The sequence below is a fragment of the Apteryx mantelli genome, chromosome 2, assembly GCF_036417845.1.
Source record: "Apteryx mantelli isolate bAptMan1 chromosome 2, bAptMan1.hap1, whole genome shotgun sequence".
Classification (NCBI taxonomy): domain Eukaryota; kingdom Metazoa; phylum Chordata; class Aves; order Apterygiformes; family Apterygidae; genus Apteryx; species Apteryx mantelli.
The window spans coordinates 18,598,974-18,614,777 of NC_089979.1; positions in this window are offsets into that span (position 1 = coordinate 18,598,974).

Sequence of the window (15,804 nt, forward strand, 5' to 3'; positions counted from 1 at the left end):
GGCATTTCTTCTGCTGCTTCTTTGCCAAGAAGACCATGATTTTTATGTTGATAGTATCTTCTTCTTCACTCTGAGGTCCACTTGAGGCTATTTTTGTATGCTTTCTTACACACTTAACACCCTGCTTTTTTCTTCAGTCTGCAACTCCAAATACATGCAAATGTATTGCACATAGTGTATTTTATGTATGTTAGATACTTGTTCTCTATTCTCTTAGTTACCATAAACCCAGTTTTGACCAGCTCACTGATCTACATTTAACTGACCATTGGTGAGTCCTTTATAGTCCTGGGGTTTCCAGTGTCCCTTTTCTTATCATCCAATGCTTGTACTCCTCTACTCTGTGTCTCTGCTGTCACACCAAGCCCACATTCTTCTACACTATGCTGTTATGTTATAGTCATATAGCTATATAGTTTACAGCTGCATGTAAAGAAGCTAAAAAAAAAAAAAAAAAAAATTCCAGGCAGGACAATTTCAGACAAAGCAAGCCTCTGTCCTGAGACCTGGCAAAGTCAGCACAAAGCCTGTGGTGTTGCTAGCACTGGTAATCTGGGCTACAGGCTACAAGACCAAGTACTATAATAATTAAGGAGTTGCATCAAAAAGGAAAGCCTTTCTTTTCTGCTTTTAAAAGAATCATTGTATTTTGCAGAGGACCTGGTCCTGATGGTGTGCTTTGACATGATCCTAGAAAACCCTGTAGACTGAACCTATCAGGGGACTTTGGTAGAGGAACAAATAGTTCCTAAATCCTGACTGGACTTAATGTGAGCTATATCCTGAGCCATCCAGGTTTGTCAAGATGCAATGTCAGTTGTCAAAAATCTTTACAGTAGAAAGTAAGACTGCTATGGACTGTCGGCTCCCCTCAAGGGGAGAAAATTTCCTCAGAGCAGGCAGCAGCTAAGCACAGATTTTCTGAATTTCAATTTTGGACATGGTTCAAAATATTGCCCAACTCCCATTGCAGAGCTAGCTTAACTGAGGTAAGAGAAGTATAACAAAACAATGAAGAAGAGAAGTACAAATGAGCAACACTTAAAGTCAGAGATAAAAAACTTCAGATACCACATATCAGGCACATTATTTAAAACAGAAAAAAGTGAAAACCATTGAAATCACCAGCTCAGGCTATACTTACAATTCTCACATCAGATCTGCTGAATGCTCTTGCAAAAACTATGTTTAGAACATCAATTTCCAACCTTTATTCTTGACTATATGCTTTCAGGGACCTATTTTTTTTGCATGCAAAAATGGTATACAATGCAGCATATTCAGTGAGGAACATGTTCGTGGGCTGTCCTACACATGCTCTTTGGTCCTCAGATGCCTCATTTTTCTGGTTCCAAATGCTTCTTTTATTCTAATACAACATTTTTTTAATTAAAAAATATATATATAGAATAGAAAAACATAGAATATAAAGATACAGAATTCTTTTGAGAACTCTATGAAACTTTCATAACCGTTGTGAATAAAGATGTAAACAAGATAACTATACTGCTTCTCTTGATCGGGAAATTCGCCAGCAATATTCCTAAAGAGAGACCATCTAATCCTGGATGATGACAGGAATAACAAAAATTCAATCATGAATACACTGAAGAAACAAGCTTTCCCTTGAAACAAGTACAGACACATTTTCCAAACCAACAAGGACTTACAACTTCCACTTATTCTTGTGCCATAGAAGAAATCTTATCTTTGAAAATAAGATATTAATAGAACGTACTATTTTGCCAGCAATTGATGTATGAAGTAGTCCAGATACATGCAAACTCAGTTTACCGACCCCAAGAATCTGGCTGATTTAACTGCTTGCGTATCAGTTTGAAAGAATCTTCCACATTAAGTTGCAGAGGCATTTTTATACTGGAAAGATAGTAGAGTAAGTTCTCTTTTTTTCTGGATTTCTGGAAGTGTAAGTAGTCTGAACTACGGACAGAAGACATTAAATCATTTCTTACTACCATCAAACTTTGCCTATTTCAGTGATAACACACAATTTTTTCTGGAAAGCACATTACAGTCTCAGCTTCTGTGCCTCAAAGTCATCACACTTTTGTTAGTTTTGTAGCAAATATGTGTGAAGGTCTTCCTATACAATCGAAGCAATACTGTAGTACAGGGCTACATGGTTACACATGGGCAATCTCACCTCAAACATTTTTTTAAGGAAGTAGGCAAATGGAAGTTGATAGTCTTCCAAGCTTATTAAAAAAGTAATCCAGCTAATATCATTATCACTATCACAATCACCTTAAGGAATTTTTAGATGGCTTGTAATGATTTTTACAAAGTATAAATTATAGTATCTCTTCCATTTAATATGTATAACTGCATAATGACTGCTCATCAACATCATCAGGATGCTTAAATCTTTAAGATTGACTATGAGTTTTTCAGGTTGCTTGTCATTTTTGAAAGTCCTCTTAAGCATGAGCAACAATTATTAGAAGACTACACTGATGCTTTTGCGACCCAGATTAAAGCTGCATTGCAGGTCTTCTCTTTAAAGAAAATGATATTTAACAGACCAGAAAAACATGGAAGAAAAAATTTCCCTGAAACATGAGCAGATAAGGAGAGGGAAATAAAATCACTTAATTTTAAAATAAGATTAGAAAAAATAAAACAGGAAGGAATTTGAAAGTATTAGGAAGTGTTTGGACTAAGAATATTGAAGGTGTGTAATCTGTTAGACACAAACATCTAGAAGTCAATAAGCTATGAGCCTAATGCATATCTTTGTAACAGTGCAATCTCTTAAATTTCAGACAGATTGCAAATATGGCAGCACCATAATCATAGTTTTAATGAATGAGGGTAGCTGAAAAACAAACTGATGTGTAATAAAATTATAAGGAACTGAGGATACATATGTAAAAACAATATAAAAGAAATAGAAATCATATTGATTGAAACATAACCATATTATATATCCAAGGTATTGGAAGCTGATTCAAGCACAGAACCATTTTTTAAGACAGAAAAGTTCACACAGAAGTTAGGTTCCACATGCATTTCAGTAACTTGTGTAACAAATAAAACATAACTCAGTGATACCACCTAAAGTAGTGTGAAAATTGTTTTTCAGGATGCAGGCTATTGATATAAACAATACAAATTGCAAGTATATACCTCTGTGAAAGTTAATGAATAACATGAAATTAGACTATTTGTAAAGCTTTAAAAAGAAGACATACAAAGTTTAATATAAACTTTGAAGAAAAACACTAGTCAGATTGATGTATTCTTAGGGTAAAGTTACCAGTAAGAATATAAATAATGTATTTGTATTCAAGATCACTGAACAAGAAATCTAAGTTACAGAGGCCATTTCACCAAGCTACCTATTTACTTTTGTACTAGGTGCTAGGTAGTTATATGCAGTTAAAAACACTATGAAGGTAGGAAATGACTTGACCAAAACTAAACTGAGGTCACGAAAGACTGCCCGACTAATACACAAATAATTGCTAACATTCTCATTACTAGAGAACAAGGCAACATGAAGAGATTATGAGCAGAAACTGAAATTAAGTTAGGGAGAAAAATATCAAACAGAACCTGGTTAACCTGAAATTGCATTGAATTTGGCTTAGCAAGAGAAAGTGCTATTTGTCACTCTTTTGCTGACAAAAGGACTAAAGTATGAGATGAAAAAATCACAGAGATGCTCTGTCCCATAAATATGTGCTATTCAAAGAGCCTTAGGGATAGTACTGAAATTTCTTAATCACTTGTCAAAAAAGAGTGAAGCTTTGAGCCAAGTAATACATAACATCATCATTTGGGAATGGACAGAAATACAGGAAAAAGCTTTTGAAGAAGTAAAGAGGTTAATTCTGAATTCTCCATTAATGAAATATTATAACCCAAAGGGAAGGCTAGTCTTACAAAGTGACACATTGGAGAACAATCTGGGAGGCACATTAATGCAGACGGCATGTCAAAAAGCACTTACAAGCTGTGATTTCTTAGTTAAGGAATAAGAACAAACTTCGACTAGACACTTACAAAACTGAGGTAAATCTATTAGAACAACAAACAGTACAGCGTGATGCCTCCCTGTCTTTCCTTACGATTTAAATAGCTAAAATCGGTATTTTTAATGGGGAGCGCGGAACTGCAGTTCATCGTCGTGCCCAGGAGACTGGGCCCGACACTGCCACCTGCCAATACCACAACAAGGTAAGAAGTGTCCGGCTCATCTTCAAATCCCTTCCCCCCACACTGTCAGTGCCCTCCAGATTTGAAATTAAGCAAGAAAAATACAGCTGAATTCTGCCCATCAAAGTAATGTCATGCCTCTTCCTGAAGGCCTCTCCAGCCTCATTCTTCTCTGGAAGCTGTGACACACAGCCTTCCTCCCCGACCACTCTGGCTTCCAAAAATTTGTCAAACAAACCAGAATTGGACATCTGTCACTTTCATTAAATTTGCATTTCCAGAGCCAGGCTAAAGAAGAGGCTCTTACACATTTGGCTTCTACACTCTCACCGTGAGGCTGCTGCACAGGCAACGTTGGGGGCTGCCACTGCCGGGGGCTGCTGGTGCCTGGGGCTGCCGGCGGGGCCGGGCCAGGCCAGGCCAGTCCTGGCCGCCAGGGCCCGTCGCCCGCCCCAAGGGAGCAGGGCCGGGGGCGGCCGGGGCAGCCCCAGCCTGGGGGCATCGGGCACCGCTGCGGGGCTGGGGCCTGGCCGGGGGCTCCCGTGGCTGCGCCGGAGCTGGCGCCACTGCGGTGTCATGGGGCAGCGACCCACAGCCCCGGGCTGTGCTGAGATGGGGCCGGGGCTGGGACAGGGACTGGCAGGGCTGGGGGTGCCCTCAGGGCCCTGACACTCGGTGTCCAGAATGAAATACATATAGCTGCCAGTGAAGCATACAGATTGCCTATACAAGGGCAGACCCTTAGCGGAAAGGCCAGCCTGAAGAGGAGGATGTCACCCTGGAGTAAGGGAACGGCCAGGAACCTTCCAAAAGTGAGGAAAGGAGAAGCAGGAAGAGCTTCTCGGGAAGGCCAAAGGCATGGCCACCCTCCATCCATGCTCCCTCCAAAGCTCCCTTTAAAATAAGAGTGTGTGACCTTCCTTTAAACACAGAGAAAACAAATCAAAAAGGGAGATATTTCATCAGAGCACTCATCCAGAAAGTGAAAAATTCATAATTTTCCCCATAGCTGCCTTCACAGGAGGGTGCTCTGACAGCCAGGTTAGGTTTGGTTATGCTCCCTCAGCAGCTAGTCACAGTCACATACGCTGCTTGTGTAGAGATGTGCCTGAATACAGTTTTCTGTGCACATGAAAATTCTGCTTCTGGGTACGCCCCAGAAATCATTCACCTTTGAGAGATCTGAGGTAAGAGCTGGGCATCAAGCTGCTAATTCGGATGGGGATCCAGAAATTCCCCATGTTTCTGCTTAAATCCTCAAATCTAGTACACGTTCTCTGAGCCCATTTAATAAACATGACCTCCTGCAGCTGAGGAGTTTCTCTTTTATAAAAACATGCATTCATAATTACAAATATGGGCATGCTGTTTAGTTGATGACAACTAAATCAAAGACATATGAAACTGTAATATTTTTATGAGATGGAGTATCTTCTGATAATACATGTATACATAGGCTACAGTTTCTGATTTTTCAAGATCAGATTTTAGCCCTTTTACAGCCAGCATGAGCTTTCTTTTATTAAACTCAAAATTATGCAATTTCAGATGATTAAGAGCACTAGCAAGAGATGTAACCTGAACCTAAAAAAAATATTTTCTTAAAATACTTGCCAAGAAGTGGAAACAGAAAATGTACAGTAAAGACTGGCCAGACATTGCAGATGAAAATAAAGGGAACTGGACCATGTTCCCATCTGACAATACAGCCTCACACCAAGCAGCAGGGTATAAAAGCAGTCTAACATGGAGACTAAGGAAAAGAACATGAACATTGTCACCAGTCTCAAAAAACTGACAGGGCTAAATTTCTGTTCAATAGTCTCTGGAGCAAAAAGAAAGCAGACAAGCATTATCCTACAACAGATTTGCCAAGAATGTAAATGAAATCATCATGAAAAAAGTGCAACAAATGTAGCAAGATATGATAGCACAATAACAAGATTATAGTAGGAGGAAAATGTTAAAGTTTTATAAGTGGATCAGATGACACAAACAAAAAAGAGAATAAAGGAAAAATGGTGACATTGAAGTAGTAACACACAGTAGCGTGAAAGATTTAGAGACGGGAAGGTCAGAGAGCACAGAAAACAGAATGGATGTGGAGTTGCCACCCCTTCACCACAGCAAAGTAGCTCAGGACTTGAAGCATTTTATCTCATAGATTCCTGTTGAGTCAGAAGCAAAGCTGCAAAGACTAGGTCAGGTCAAATAATAATAAAGATGTAAAGCATGATTTGAAACACCTCATAATGCACAGTATGGTGGAGTGCTAAATTCATACATAAAAAGTGGAAGTGGCACAGGAGCAGCACATATAGAAAGCAAGAGGGAACAGAGAAAAGCTGATCCCCATCTCTCTGGACCTTAGCTGCTCATGATGGTCAAACCTCAACAGAGCCTGAACCCCAGTCACCCTCAGAGGCTTTTTGTTTGCTTCATCTCTCCAAAGAATCCTGTTCCCCAGTGCAGGGTTTCATGAGTGTACACTGTTTTGTTTTAGATTCTTTTAAAAACCTGGTGAAGTTATGCTTTGCTATTTCTTGCAAACACTTGTCCATTACAAATCAGGAAAAAGTTATTCAGACTAATTGAATCATAGTCCCCTGTCATGTATTTATGGTGACTGAACAATATGGGCTTCTGTGCCACGTCTCCATAGATTCTTTGTGGCATCTCTTCAAAGATGCAGCCCTGACAACAAATCCTAGCAGGCAGAGGTGGAGGGGACATCACAAAGAAAGTAAAAAGTAATTGGAACCATGTCAGCTGTACTGACTGGAATGGCACAGGGAATGCTTAGCAGCCCGTAACTGAACACTGAGACTTAGTGCTGCATCCACACTTCACTATCCCATCTCCAACAGACTATTTCATTTGTTTGATCTCATCCTCATCCAACTTCTAAATGTGGGTTTGTTTCAATTACATATATATATATACTGACAGTTTTGATAGCCATTTTTACATATGTTTTTAGTAGTCACCCTAACTGTACTATACACAGACTTAGGGAGGGAAGTTCGCTTTCCCATTTCATAATAAGGAAGAAAACACAAACTCCTTTCCAGATTCTGCTGTGTTATCAGTCATTACAAAGTTCTTTAGGCATGCAGAATCAGTATTCATATACCTTCAAGGTAAAGTTGACTTCTTAATACAGGCTGACTGGGTGTCTAATACTGTACTGTGCAGAAGGTTATAAACTCATAAAGCTTATAAGAAACTGCCTACTGATGACAACAGAAGAAGGATTAATTGACTCTCCCCAGAATTTCAGGTAAGATTATACCTTGACATTGATATTCTTCAGGAGAATCACTCAGGTCTCTCAAGAGAGACTTAAATCCTGAGACCAAGCCACATTTGTCTGTGCAATATGGAATCAAGTTGCCTCTAATCCTATTTGACCTGGTGGCTGGAAGAGTCACTTTTAAAAGCGGCCCCGAGGGTTCTTCCCTCTCTCTCTGAACCATCTTCTCAGCTGAAAGATAGTCACCTGATATTGCTCTAAAAGAAAACATGGGGCAGCCAGGTATACAATATCAGAAGACATCCACATTTCACAGGAATGGATATCTGCACTCTTAAACATTTGAGTTTGCCTGTATCTATATCTGAGTTTGCTTCTGTGACTGAGGTTTCCCTTCACACCCAAAACAGGTCTGCTAACATACACCAGAGGTAAATATAAATTGCATCAGCCTGAAATAAGCAATGAAGAAAGCTGGCAACTCTGGTTTTGAGCTTGCTCTCAAGTCCACTCCTGCTCTATGCTCCTAATTAAGTTCACCCAAAACTTTATTTTAGCAAATGAAGTTCCAACCTTGAACACTTAATATCAGGTTACATCATTTAACAAGAACTTCTGTGTTCATTTCTTATTCAGTATTTGGATAATCCAAAAGCAAGCAGGGCATATAGAGGGTCAAGAGTTAGAACAAAGTGCTGAAACAAAGTTTCCTTGTTCATGAATATTTGGGTAATAACTTTGGAAACTTGGAAACTAGCACTTTCTTCGGCATATTCTGCCTTAGCACTAAACACATTACAAAATATTATCTTCAAACAGAAAAAGTAATGTCTAAGATATATTCCTAATTAGCCAGGATGAGGCACTATGAGAATTTTAAACAGGAAAATAAAGCATCACAGCTGAGAAGAACTGAAAGTTCCACCTGTTAAAATTAGATATCTTCTCACTATGCCTCACCAGGAGAGTTTAAGTATTGACATTAGTAACTTTAAGTGCAGTTAGTAACTTTTAGTAGAGAAGTACAATGTAGACTTAGCAACACCTAAAATAGAATTAAAATATTTCATTTAGCTACTCACAGCAGTGTAGCCAAGCTAAGCAAAAGCTGCTAAATTAATTTGGGCAGCTAGTACATACTGTGCTTCCTACTGCTATAGATACAATAATGACAGCACCACCACACAAGCCCTTTTGACTTCAGAGTAGGCACATTATTAGTTACAACCCACACATGAACATTCATCAACTTATTAGTGACAACTGTGTTCTGATTATGCTGTATATCTAAACTAAAGACAAAAAAACCTGCAGACTTTGAATAACTATCTGAGAATAACTCATTTCTCAGAAGGGAAAGAACACTGAATGTGAAGAGTATCAAGTTTCAAATGTACCTGAGACATATTTAAGCATATTCCAAAAGCTAGGAAATTCTGCCTGGCACAATTTGTAGTTAGCAAGTCCTTCAGTCTGTCTGAAAATGCTTATATTCTCATCTTTGAGTACAATAAGCACCACTGAAAAAATGGCAGACTTGCCCAAGTTTGAGTAAATTGCACTGGAGGAAATAGATTGTGGTTGCATTTTTATATCTTATCAATTTTCAAATAAAAGCCCCTAAAACAAACAAAAAAACTCAGTAAATAAGGAGGCAGGGCAATGCTCAGTGACTGTATCCAAACATGTAAAAAGACTCTGGAATAAGAAGCTAGTTTAACATTGTTATTATTTCAAAAGCTTTTTATAGTATTCTACACTTAACTGAAATGGTGCATAATTTTCATATTGTACTTGCATATAATTTCAAATTCTGGCACCAAGTTGAATTTTTGGAAGTCATCTTTTTTTTCCCCCACTGAATCTGACACCTTAGTGAGATATTCTGCTAAATAGTAATATAAAATCAAAGCAACTGTTGGAAATTAGAGAGACATTTGTAAAAGGCTGTTAGTTTAGAAAAAAATATTGTATAGTAATGCAATTGTAGAGTCAATTATATTGTATAATAAAACAGTAGTTTCAAACACTGCTATTTAAAGTTGTATTCTTCAATTCACCCTTAACACTTGAATGTCAATGACCTCATTGAACATCTACATGTCTTGCTGAACACAGTGAGGACAGTTGAGCAGTTACAAAGCCTGGCTGGAGTAAGTGAGAGTGGCATACACTGACTAGCTCTAAAAATCCTGAACAGACTTCCTGTTAGACACCTACACATGGAGATATCTAACTTTAAGCCTCAAGGTCTGAAGCACTATTAAACATGTTTCTGCTTGAAAATGACACTTCAGATATCAATAATAATTCACAAATAGAGATCTGTAAGAGCAAATAAAAAAGCAGATCATGTTGAATGCATGAATATCTCAAGATTTGCTTTGGGACTAGAGCCCTCACATGAACAATATCCTACAGATGATAAAGTGATGCTTTGCCAACAGACACCAGATGGTTGTTAAATGACAGATGAGGATCTACATTTGATAGAGTCAACAAACCAGGCTGTAGCATATTTAAAATTAGTAATTTGTATGCATGTTTTAGAGACCAAAAATTGCCTGCTGATTATAAAAAGTTAGTTCAAAACATTTCAGCTTTCAAAGCTTTCTTTGCCTTAACATTCTCCTAGCTTAAACAGTATTGTTATCATTTATCTTCAAGTGGTAAATTCTAATAGCCTCACCTGTGATGAGAGAGATAACTGAAGGAAAGATCTGATTAGCAAAGGCCCATTCTTCATAGTGAGCAATAGTCTCTTAGTGAATGTTGAAAAGAGGATCGTATTGACTCACGTGAGAATTCTGTCTGGTAATAGAAAAGATGATGACTGACCAGTGTTTTCATACAATTGGTGGTTAGAATAATACCTGATGCAGAACTACAGTCCCTGAGCCCCTAAACAACAGTGCAGTATTATTCTGATCTGATGCCTCGTGATTTGTAGGTAAAAGAAAAATCAGAAACAAAATTTTTGTTATAAAGTAGATATTGGTTGCAACTACTTGTGGAGAGAAAGGGGTGGGGGGGAATCAAACAGTCTCCATTTTTATTGTCCAGCAATGTCCTATCTAATGATGTTGCTTTAATAGCAGGAGATATTACACTTTTATTTCTAGAAAGTATAAAGTCTGGTCTCTTTGGTACAATTCATTTACAGAAATTCAGCCCAATAAGGACCATAAATGATCTGCCAAAAGTCAAGGAAGAATTCTCCCAAATTGGGGAAAGATTTGATTTTTTTCCCCCTTTCTCATCAGTAGAGGATAATAAAAGCCCTTTCCTTTCTCAGGATCCTGAATATCATTTTGTATTCTATCTACAACTGAAAACTTACTTTATCTGAAAAGTGAGATTATACAATTTCCTAATTTCCAATTACATCCTTCAGCTTTGCACTGGGGCTCAAAATGCCAGCTGAGGCTACCACAAATACATGTAGGTGAAAAATCTGTGCACACAGACCAGTCTCTGATACTCTGCCAATTAATATCATTGCCTCACTTGAAGATCAGAAAAAGGTCTTAAAAATGGCCTTGCTTCCGCCAGAATCTTGGTAAGTGAAGACTAACATGTTTGTGGAGAATATGAAAAAACAAACACTGTTCCTGACAGGGGAACACCAGATCTCTTCTGATTTATCTCTAAAGCTAAAACCAAAAAAAAATCAGACCACAGAGAGCCATGAGTCCAAAGAACAAAACACTACTGTGTCATAAGAGAGGCAGAAAGGCAGAGCAGACCTAAAGACTGTTTGGCTTTAATAGACTTTTTATTGTGCATTTCAGAAACTGGATTGCCCAAGTTCATGGGTACACTGTTAGTCAGTTATTAGTATTGTCCAGAATTCTCACTTGCAATTTGTTGGGATTTTCTTTTTTTGTAGATTCAAGCCTTGGTGTCTGAGGTGGTTTAAAAATCATAATGGTGGAATATGGCCTGAAAGTACTGTTTTTTGCATCTTTGTAACAAAGTTGCTTTTTTGTTACAGCCTCTTTGAGTGAAGTGTCTGTGCGTGCTTATGTAATTGCTCACAGTTCATTCGTTTGTCCCTGATTCTCTTTCCTATCCCTCCTGAACCTAAGGAGGTCGGTTAGCTTCTAGAGTGGGAACAGCATAAAGACCCAAGTAACAGATAAGTAAGAGATAAATGACACATAAGTAAAGAGCAGGGCCAGAATGTGCCAGTGCATCCAGGTTCTGGGGATACAGGACACGTTGTCTGCACGCTCAGAGCAGGCACTCAAGCAGCCTAAGCCTGTAGGGTAGCTGCTGCTTGTTTTGCCTTGTGTCAGTAATCTGGGACAGGAAAAAATAGGGTGTCAGGGAGAAATGAAAGAGGCTGAGAGCCCAGATCCATAGTGTGTGGGTTTCTAGGCCATTTCCTACCTCTACCCTCAGTCCTACCTCTGTTCTCAGATGCGTGGCATCACACATTGAAGAGCAGGTAGTGCCACTGGCATGTGCAGGTGATTTGGGAACAACAGTTGTGTAAGGAGCTGGCCTAAATTCTTATGCTATGCTGTGGGTATAAAGCTAAGTCATGTGTGGCAAAGCCTAAGAAGAGACTCTACTTGGTGAGAATATCACAGCTGTAAATGAGAATGAAAATGCCCCTTGCAGACATTATAAATGTGCCTCAGCTGAGACTGATGCTCTCCCTTTTCCATTTCATGGTAAGATATAAAGCTTGTGTGATGCACATAAATGCACAGGAGGGCATCTATATTCTATGAGTTGATAAATGCACAGGGAGCAGATATAACTTTCAGTGTAGGACAGAATGTAGAATCAGGAAGAAACTGAAACAAGCAAGCTGGGCACAGCAAAATGCTTCAAGAGTTCTGTGCAAAGGATTTGGGGATATCTCTCCACTGCACTTTGGTAACAATTGGGAAACCTTGGATCATCCTAAGAGTCTTCAGAGTGAATACCGAAATCATGCAGAGAGTCCTCAAAACATCCTACCACAGCAGGGCGGATAATACTCAACCATGGGCTCAAACACAAGCTAAGAATCACTCTGGTCTGGGAAGCCAGGCACGTATTTGCTTCCTAAGCTCTACTTTGCAACACATAAGTTGCAGGTGTCTGCCTTAGTAAATGATTTGACTCCTACTTTCTCTAACAAACACAACTAAATAACTAAGTTTTCCAGATGGTCATAATCTGGTCAAATATCACTGAATTTTACATGAACAAATGTACTTTTCCACCAGCAAACATTTGCCCTCTGAAACACGTATACCTGCCCACACTTACTTCAACTCTGTACCCCAAGTATCCTGCTAAAATGTTTTAATGTTTCTTTTGTATGGGAACACAAGTCCCCAAATTCATTCTGATTGAACACTGTTTGCTGAAATTTTGAAAATAAAATTAAATCTAATTTATATTTGGGAGAATGCGTATTACATAGAAATTCTGGTCTGAAATTCAGCGGAGTTCCAATCAACTGAAAATGGGTCTTAGGATGAAAGGTGTCAGCATTTTTACCTGCTCTGCTTATAGTAAACAAAATTAAATAGTGTTGCAGCTCTTGAAATGTTAGTGTTTGCAAAGTACAGTGGAGCATGTCACAAGTACAAATGCTGATAGTCATCTGCTAACATGTCTAACACTGTTATCAGCATGAAATTCTAAATGGATTATTATAAGATAGCACCCAAAAGTCTGGTAGGCGCACCACAAATAACACAGAAAGAAACATTTCCTGTTCTGACTGCAATTTTTTCAAGATACATCCAAAATTTTCCCATAACTTTCACTTCTGGCATTAACTTAAGGAGAACATAGGAAGATTCTGCTACAATGAAAAATTTATTTGTTCATAAATTATATTAATTCATTCCTGACAATCTGCTGGATGTTTGCTGAAAGCAGACTCAGTCTGAACATTGCCCGCAGACGTATCTTGAAGCAAAGCATGGTGTTCAGATTGGCAAATGTCACAAACATGCAGTTTCTGGAAACTGGGAGGAGTGGTCAACTGCTGAATGCTTCGATTTGGACACATGAGAAAGGTTGAAGAGTTACAAAGTGCTTTGCTCAGCATTTTTCTGAGAACTGGTCATGGTGTTTTAAGCTCTTAAGGCTTTGTTTCTTGATTCGATTTATTCTTGATTAAAATTCCAGTCCCTGGACAAAAAATGGTTGTGTTTGCTTTCTAAAGTCTTTTGTAATACATACTTGGTATCACCACTGGTTCTAGTAAAAATTTTGAGGTAATGGCACTTTTTTCCATAAAATATCTCTTTTGATGCTGTAGATTTTCAGTCTGCCTTTCCAATTTGTTCCAACAAATAATCATATTGTTATGTGAAAAATTAGAGGGTTTGTTTTTTGTTTTCTTTTTCAGAAGCTTCAGTTTCACCAGCTACTTGCAGCTTTCTTCATTAGTCACCCAACAGCAATGATTATTCCTATGATGGCAGCTAACAAACTAGTTTTATACCTCAGACTCAGCAGCTGGCACAGCGACAGCAGCACAAATCTTGCCTGCAAAGCTCCAGCAGCACACACACTGCAGAGGCTGCTTTGCATACATCTACACAGGTGTAACTGCAATCACTGCGCTCCCATTCAAAGAGATTCCAGAAAACAGCATGCCCCGTCACCAAGCTTCCAGGCAAATACACAGTTTATAGGTTATGCCTTAGGGTGTTGCTGTACTGGACAAGTAGTAGTTATTTATTCATTGACACATGCCTTTCATATATAACAGCAAATGCTTTCAGTTAAATTTTAAAGGAAAACTAGTGCCTTTATGTGCTTCATTGATTTTCCACATGGCCATACCAGAGACACTTCTTCTCACCCTGCACAAAAGGTTCTCTGCAGTTGTCATTGTCCTTCAGCAACATATAACTAGCGTCACTGACTGCCTTGACCTTGTAACAGCACTGTCTGAAAAAAACACAGTAAACGACACCTGTGCTTTTGTGTATCTGTGTGGTTGACTAACTTGCATCACAGTAGATAAAAAATGATGCTGCACTTAAGAATTTGTAGGATGCACTTCACATGCATGCTTCACATGCAATTAACATTTTTCTGATGAGCTAATTCACGCTTCTTAAAAGCATGAAATAATAGAAAAATATTATGAAAAAATACTTTTGCAGAAAAGAAGTTAAATCACAGAAGAGACAAAGAAATAAGAATCCTAATGCAGCCCCTCAGAAAGAAAATTCTTGGGAAAAGAGAAGGGTTATAGTGTTCAATAATAGGCTTTAATATTTAATATAATATTAAAATATTAATCAGTATTTCTTTGGAATTTTTTTTGAGATATGTCGCTTGTATTTTGCTAATTAGTGTATTGTCAAACATAATAATCTCACTATCAAGAGTATTTTCCCCAAAATATTAAATGAAAACATGAAATACCTTGAGTATGTTCATTGAATTCCATAAGCTCTACATAAAAGTTTCAAAAAAAAAAGGACAGTAACACATATCTAATAAAAGCAAAATATTACTAAATTAATAGAAAAGAAAAATATACACGAAGGATTCATTACTCTTATTAATGCCTGAAACACTGATGTACCATAAATATTTTACCAAGTTAGTCACCAAAGGAAGGTACTTAAAATTGCACCTGTCACAATATTAATTATCAACTTGATCACAAGAGTTCTTAATTACCTTCCTCTGTAATTATACTAGATAATTCTTCCAGTTGCATTTGATTTTCTCTGCTGTTAACAAAATATTCCAGTTGACTTAGACAAAACAAGACAGACACACAAATGTCTCTAAGAACTCTTAAAACTTTTCCAGAAGAAAATTCTGCACTGAGATTTAAAGAGCTCATTTTAATATGAAAAATGTCTACTGTGAACTCTGCTGTCAGAAATATACTTAGGAGTGAAAATTTTTCATCATTTTAATATATAAGTATTTACACTATATTCTTGTCAGAAAAATAGAGTTCTATTAGATCTCTGTTCTAAAGATTTACATGACAAGGCACTTTGTCAGAGAAAGATTCAGTTCAGGGTACAAACTTCTAATGTGCTTTCTGGAAGAAATAAGACTTTACTGGACTATGTACATTCCTCTTGAATCTCATTTTCTACTGATATTTTTGTAAAAAAACTGAAGACGGAGAAAACGATTTTTGAATTTTTAGCTTGCTTAAAAGGATAATGGTTTAAATGCCATTTTTAAACCACATCTTTACAGTCACTTGTGATAGTTCTTGTTTTACTGATTCCCATTTTAAGCCCATTATTATGCCACTATTTCTTAAAGAATCTTGCTGAGAACTCTTTCCCACTAAGTCAAAGAATCATTCAAAGTTTATATCTAGTCAAATTCTAAACCATCTGCTAAATTTTTACTCTCACTCTTAGTGCTTCAAT